This window comes from Benincasa hispida, chromosome 6 (genome assembly GCF_027475165.1).
Source record: "Benincasa hispida cultivar pf3 chromosome 6, pf3_genome.v1.1, whole genome shotgun sequence".
NCBI classification, from domain to species: Eukaryota; Viridiplantae; Streptophyta; class Magnoliopsida; order Cucurbitales; family Cucurbitaceae; genus Benincasa; species Benincasa hispida.
Window position 1 is genome coordinate 43354028 of NC_143483.1, and position 6659 is coordinate 43360686.

Sequence of the window (6659 nt, forward strand, 5' to 3'; positions counted from 1 at the left end):
ACCTGAGAATGCCAGGTGGGTACCAACCTTCGAAGTTCTAGCAATTCGATGGAAAGGGCAACCCAAAGCAACACATTGCCCACTTCGTGGAAATGTGCGAAAACGCAGGAACCAGGGGAGATCTGTTGGTTAAACAGTTTTTCAGAACCCTCAAAGGAAATGCTTTTAACTGGTACATAGACTTGGAGCTTGAGGTGATCGACAGCTGGGAGCAGCTTGAAAGGGAATTATTGAACTGCTTCTACAGCACTAGACACACTATCAGCATGATGGAGCTGATGAACGCCAAGAACCGAAAAGGGAAGCCAGTCATCGACTACATCAATCGATAGAGAGCTTTGAGTCTGGACTACAAAGACCGACTCACCGAATTGTATGTTGTAGAAATGTGCACCCAAGGTATGCACTAGGGACATCTCTATATTTTTCAAGGAATAAATCCCTGTACGTTCGAAGAATTGGCGACTTGTGCCATGACATGGAGCTGAGCATCGCTAATAGAGGAACAAAGGATTTCTTGATCCCTGAGGTGAGGAAGGATAAGAAAGAGGTAAAGGGCGCTGAGAAGGTTGTGAAGAGTGCCACGAAGGAAACTATGGTCTTAATGTAACCCTGCTGAAGTTTTCCTCGAAAGGGAAGAAGAAGAAGACTGAAAAGAAAGATGAGGGAGGCGAAATATGTCACCTAACTTTAAAAAAGAGGTAGGAAAAAACTACCCATTCCCTGACTCCAATGTTTTCGATATGCTTACGCAACTGTTCAAGAAACAGCTTATCCAGCTAGCTTAATGTAAATGATCGGAATAAGCAGGGAAGATAGATGACCCTAACTACTGCAAGTACCACAAGGTCATTAGCCACCCGATCGAAAAATGCTTCGTGCTAAACGAGCTGATCCTAAAGCTTTCTCGGGAGAGGAAGATCGAGCTAGACCTGGACGAGGTTGCTCAAACAAATCATGCCATAGTAGCAGTAACTCCAAGCTCACCAACATCGATCATATGTTATGAGGAAAGAGAGAGTTTGGTCCAATTTGGGACCCTCGAATCCTTGATTGTATAGTTTCAGCAAGAGATCCAAGTTGCATATTTTTGGAACAGAGAAGAGCACGTTGATATTGACGATGATGAAGGCTGGATCCTTGTGACGTGCTGAAAGAAGAAAAAGTCGAGTCTTGCTAAAAAAACTCACGCTTCAATCGAAGTTACAGAAGAGGGAGCAAGACCTAGAAAAGAAAGGGAATAAAGAGGACTCAGAAGCCCATGGCTATTGAGGAGGAAGATAAGGACTTTCATCGACCCAGACAACAGGTGACGTTAGCAGATTTCCTTCTGGAAAACTTCTATAGTCATGGCTCGGGAGAAACGCCCGAGATTGTTACATGTCACACTATAAGTACAACAGAAGAAAAATATATTCCTCTAAGTTCAATGAAATCGATAGAGGAATCAAATGACTTGTCATCGTTCAACATGGATGACCTCTTATCACTCCTTCAAGCAGCTAAAATGACCCTCATCGACGCATTGTGAGAATCCAACGCATCCAGTGTGCCAACCTCTGCAGCGTACGTTCATGCCTCGTGTTGTACATCTATAGGTTTCTCTGATGAAGATCTAGTGTTGGGATCCAAGCTGCATAACAGGCATTTGTACGTCTTGGGATGCATTCAAGAACAGAGAGTCAATCGAATTCTCATCGATAATGGATCAGACGTCAACATAATGCCTAAGATGACTATGAAACAATTGAGCATCCACATGGAAGAATTATAGAATAGCAAATTAGTGATTCAAGGTTTCAACCAAGGCAGCCAAAGGGCGATAGGCATGATACGTTTAGAACTCCTCATTGGCAACCTGAAGGTTGATGCGTTGTTCCATGTTATAGATTCAAAGACCATATATAAGTTATTATGGGATGCCCTTGGATTCATGGAAATGGCGTGATAATGACATCATTACAACAATGTTTCAATTTCTATTAGGACAGGGTTAAGAAGGTTGAAGCAGACGCTAATCCATTTTCAGAAGATGAATTTCACTTCGCAGATGCAAAGTTTTATTTGAAGAGTGAGAGTGGTGGTGAAGCAATGCCCACGGAGACCTCGCTAATAAGGAAAGAAGGTGAATCCAGATCAAAGTCACCAGTAGACGTCGGGAAAGAAACTGACAGCAAGGCTCGGGCCTCCAACTCAAAAGGAAATGAGGCGTCCACCAATATTGGAAAGACACCTATTTTAAGGAATGAAAAGGCTCCAAGCCCTCTAGTTTTGCACTACGTCCCTTTGTTAAGACACAAGAAGGGTGAGTCACCTTTTACAGAATGCTCGAAAGGTTTGCAGGTCGGTGATATTGAAATCCTAAAGGAGAGTTTCGTCACACCACTCATGCAATAACGAAGTAGGAAATCCGCAAACCAAAATCAGACTTGACAAAGGTAAATTTGCCCGAAAAGTGAACAGAAGATGGGTTCGGTCCTAAGGCTTACAAACTATTTGCGAAGGCGGGTTATGACTTCATAACTCACACTTAGTTTAAGAGCTTGAAGATTTATGAGTGACCCAAGCTTTCTTCAACCCAAAAAAGGATTTTGCAAGAAGGGCATGCTATACCGGCATCGAAGAGGGGACTTGGATATAAGTCATCAGAGCCAGTTCGCATAACCAGAAAGGCGAAGGAAAAGGTGGCCAACAACAATCACATAACTGCAAAAGAAGTCGATGGTACAGGAGAAAAAGAAGGCAAGGATAAAAGAACCTCAGCCTTCGACTGTATTAATCCATCTGCCACACGTGCTTTGGTCTTGGAGAGATTGAGCATGATGGAAGAAGAGAGAGAAAATCTATGCATGACCCTCAGACCTATTCGATGCTCAATGTTTTGAAGGTTGACTTTGCCTGACGAAGGAGAAGAGGAAACCGTTTGTCAATCTCAGGTAGTGGCGCGACTATTAGCCTTCGAGAGATTAGGTGCAGTTTCAAGGAAAAGCAAAAAAAATCCTCCAAAAGCAAAACCATGTGCACCCGTTTTTTATCGCCTTAAGCACGAACGGGTTGAAGATCACTTCAACGGACATATCTCTAGTGAGATAAAGGACAAAGGAGAAGCTCACAGTGACATCTCTAGTATAACCATAAGAAAGAGGGAGTCAGTACCTCGCACGTAAATTTGGCGACGCCTCAACCATAGGGGTACTGAGAGGCCATCGAATGAGAAACCATATGGTGAGGCAAGAAATGACAAAGAAATTCGTAGTACCATTCCTTCACGAATGAAGAGAAAGACCTTCGTTACTCTAAACACAAGCGAAAGTTCAATCAAGGTGAAGAGGTGTGACGTTGTTTTCACTAACCTCTAGAATGGAGACTCGCTTAGATCGGGAAGAAGGTGAAACTTTATGTCACCACATTACCATCATCGAAGAGTCCGAAGATGATATAACCGAAGAGGAAGTGGAAGATGCTTCACTAGGTCTGAAGAATGGTGGTCAATCCACGGTAGACGAACTCAAAGAGGTGAATCTGAGAACAATGGAGGAACCATTCTCGACTTTCATCATCACATCCCTTTCTGAAGAGGAAAAGGGAAAATATATGAGTTTACTCACTGAATACAGGGATGTTTTCGCTTGGTCATACAAAGAAATGTCGGGATTGGATTCGAAGGTAGCAGTCCACCATCTCGCAATCAAACAAGGGTGTCGACTTGTTAAGCAAGCTCAATGACGCTTTCAACCAGAGCTTATTCCCCCGATTGAAGCTGAAGTCAAAAATTTGATTAAATCAGGGTTTATCCGTGAAGTCAAATACCCAACATGGATAGCTAACATTGTCTCGATTAGAAAAAAGAACAGACAACTTCGTGTCTGCATGGACTTTTGTGATTTAAACAGTGTGTGCTCGAAAGACGAGTTTCCATTACCCATCACAGAGATCATGGTTGATGCGATAATAAGACATGAGGCCTTATCCTTCATGGATGGATTGTCCGGGTATAACCTAATATGAATGGCCCTTACTGATGAGGAAGTGATGACCTTTTGAACCCCAAAGGGAATATATTGCTACAAGGTAATGCCCTTCGGATTAAAGAATGCTGACACTACTTACAACGCCCCATGCAGAAGGTGTTTGACGACATGCTGCATATATAGAATGTTATATGGATGACCTCGTGGTCAAATCCAAGAAGTGCCAAGACCATTTGAAGGATCTGAGAGTTGTGTTTGATTGCCTGTGAAAGTACCAGTTGAAGATGAACCCTCTCAAGTGCGCGTTCGGTGTAACCTCGGGGAAGTTTCTTGGTTTCGTGGTAAGGCATTAAAGGATTGAGATAGATCAATCCAAGATCGATGCCATCTATAAAATGCCGAGACCAAAGAATTTACACGAGTTAAGAAGTCTTCAGGGGCGTTAGGCCTACATTCAAAGGTTTATCTCTAACTTGGTGGGTTGATGTCAACCTTTTCAGAAACTGATGAGAAAAGGAGAAAAATTCGAATGAAAAGAAGCCTGCTAGGATGCTTTTGGCAACATAGAAAGGTACTTGCTTAGTCCTTCTGTCCTAGGTGCGCCTGTGACAGGCAAGCCATTGATATTGTACATTGCTGTGCAAGAAAGATCGATGGGGGCATTGTTGGCACAAGAGGGAGAGAAGGGAAAAGAATGTGCCCTCTACTACCTAAGCATGTCTTTAAACGGGGTTGAAGTTAATTACTCTTCTGTTGAGAAGACATGCCTTGCACCCTTCTTTTCTATCTATAAGCTGAGACACTATATTCACAGTTCATCTAATTGCAAAAGTCAATCCCATCAAATACGTTCGATCTGGGCCAATCATCTCGGGGTGTTTGGCCAAATGGGAAATCATACTCTAGTAATACGACATTGTTTATGTGCCGCAAAAGGCGATTAAAGAACAAGTATTGGCCGACTTCTTGGCAAATCACCCGATTCCATCAGATTGGAAGTTAAGTGAAGACTTGTCCGACGATGAAGTTCTCTTTATAGAAATTATGGGGCCTTGGATCATGTTTTTCGATGGTGCGGCCTAGAGAAGTGGTGCGGGGGTATGCATTTGATGGCGTTGATGCCCTAAATCTCGTAGGGTTCTATAGTTTGTAAACCTTGTATGAACAAATGTTTATGTGATTAATAATATTTGATATTTTATTCACTTTGTCTATGAAATATACGATATTTTAGTTGTATTAACCACAAACCAATAAACTAACATCCATAGTTATCGTTGTAACTTAAACATGTATGTGGAGACATATAGGTGGATCATGTTTAAGTGATAACCTAAATGGTCTGTAGTATATGGATAAGGCTGGGTACCTTATCCTGGTGACACTACGAGCATGGCCTGATTATTCATGTATTAGATATGCGAGCGGAGATATTCTATAAAAAAGAGTTTGTATAAGACCAGACCACAAAATGTTTAGTCTCATTATATAACGTCATTCATGATAGAGACTTTCATTTCACTAGGATGAATATAGGTAACATGACATTAATCCTGAGTGAGTTGTGAACTCTTGCCTATGAGAGCGGTCCTTTGATTTGTATGGGTGAGAGTGGCCATATCGTCGACTCAACAAGCCTACCATTTTGGGGATTTGTCTGATTAGAAAGCTGGAAACTCAGCTAGACAAGATGAAATTCACTCCTTCCCTGAAGCAAGGGTAAGTAGATAAATTGCTCTCTTAAGGGCTGATTCCGAGTTTTGAACAATGTGGCACCACACCCTCTCTTGGCCAGAGAGAGGTTTAGTCATAGTGGGACTATGATCTATTGTTCATTAGAAGGATTGGTGGTACTTAAGGAGTTAGATGTAACTACAGAGACAAAAATGGTAATTTTGGCCCAGCTGTACTTATGAGCAATTTGTGAAGAGTCATCGTACTATTGATTGGTTATTTCCATCGGACACAAAAATTATATCTGTAGTGCGAAGAGTGCAGTTGTCGATCATTAGTGAGTGCCCGACAGATAACGAATGGTGAATAATATGATTAAAGAGTTTAATTAGTTATTCACGTACCGTTGGAGCTTCAAGCTACAGGTCCATGAGATCCTCTTGGTAGCTCAAAATGATTTAGTTAAGAATTTGTTTTTGGGTTAATTTGAAATGTTCAAATTAATAAAGGGGAATTTAATTATATATGATACAATTAAATTAATTAAATTATATATGATATAATTGATATAATTGAAGGAACTCTTATACAAGAGTACCTATGAGCGGAAGCCGATCTTTCCAAAGACATTGTGACAGAATTACCACATTTATATTCAAACATACAGATATGCATCATACTATGAATTACCGGCATACTTTAAGATTAAATTACAAGAGAACAAGAAAACTTACCAGTTGAAGAACTTTTCTCCTCGACAAATCTCGCTCTCGTTGGAATGTCAAGCAATCGTTCAGCAACACCACCGATCGTTTGCCACAAACAACCTCCACACGAATAGAAGGAAGATGGGGACGACACCACCTCTTGGAACCCTCGGTATTCTTGATGTGAGAATCCAAAGAGTGGGCTCTGTTGGGATTTTGTAGAGGGGAGGAGGATATGAGGATCGTATACAACGATCAAGTAAGTGGGAGAAGGCTGCGTCTATCGTATAGACAAAATGCTTGATCA